We start from the raw sequence: 1147 nt of genomic DNA, 5'->3' as shown, positions 1-1147 counted from the left end.
TAAAATTCCCAAGCTAGCCTTGCATGATATCACAAATGGCTGCTCAGGTATTGCAAATCCATACTTCAGCAAAGTTGGTGGTTTAGGCCCCCAGGTGCAACAGGTTAAACTCTCACATTGGCTGATTGATGGCTCACTTTAATTGAGTGGCTGTTGGTAAGGTCAGGTATTCACCATGGTCGTTATCCATTAGTGTGACAAAATGAGAGTTTTCAGCTAACTTTGGTAAGGTGTAGATTTATGTGTGTAGCTCTCCAGTGCCATCAAGTGCACCTTGATGAACATAGCCTTAGATGCAGACTGAGCTATCCATTGATACTAACAGTTTGGATGAAATCTCTACCATCAATGATGTTGAAGCCATCTAAAACCACAGCATTTGCATCAGTGTAGTTGAGTCACATAAAGAGCTATTTAACCATGTGTGGAACATACATGCAACTCCCAAATCTGCTGGAATTCTGAGGGACAATTAGTATTACTTTATAAAAGGACGAATAGATGTTCAGCCATAAAAAGAAATTCATATGTTTTCTCTAACCAAAAGAGGATTTTTGGGGACTCATGGGGTGCTTTGCTTTGATATCGAAGCTGTATGTCAAGAGTTATTGGGTTTGATTGGGAATGCTGGTGTTGTATTTTCCACAGAGTTGTTAGTGCAAGTAACTCAGAAGTATATTGTGAAAGAATTAGATGATAGAAAAAAAAAGGATAGGATTATTTTGAGACCAGAAACTGAAGTTTGTAATATAGATGACATACACATCTTTATTGGATAGATTTCACTGAGTATCATGTTTATATTTTTTACTTGTGTTATAGTTTAGTAATTATGTATGTATTTAAAAGAATTATCATTTCAGTTCTGGTAAAGATGGAGCCCCAAAAACTACTACATTTTGGAGTGTCTCCCTCTTCCTCCTCAAGCATGTTGGCCTTACTCATCCTTCGTATGTGCGAAAAGCTGCGGTAAGTTATTTTTATTTTGTTTGAATATTTATTTTGTCAGATCTTATTTATTCCTGTTTTATAGTTTTCAGTTCAGACAATGGAAAAGATTTGTATGTATATATGTATTTACATACATTATAAATATCTTTACAATGCTTTATAGTGATGACATTTTTTATGCTGCATTTCTCCTTCA

At 35.4% G+C, this 1147-nt stretch overlaps 1 pseudogene; it reads left to right on the top strand.

The window, feature by feature from the left end:
- The window catches only part of LOC119591789, a 6528-nt pseudogene that overhangs the window by 2239 nt on the left and 3142 nt on the right, over nucleotides 1-1147 (top strand).

Source organism: Penaeus monodon, chromosome 29 (assembly GCF_015228065.2).
Source record: "Penaeus monodon isolate SGIC_2016 chromosome 29, NSTDA_Pmon_1, whole genome shotgun sequence".
NCBI classification, from domain to species: Eukaryota; Metazoa; Arthropoda; class Malacostraca; order Decapoda; family Penaeidae; genus Penaeus; species Penaeus monodon.
This window is presented reverse-complemented; position numbering and strand designations above follow the sequence as displayed.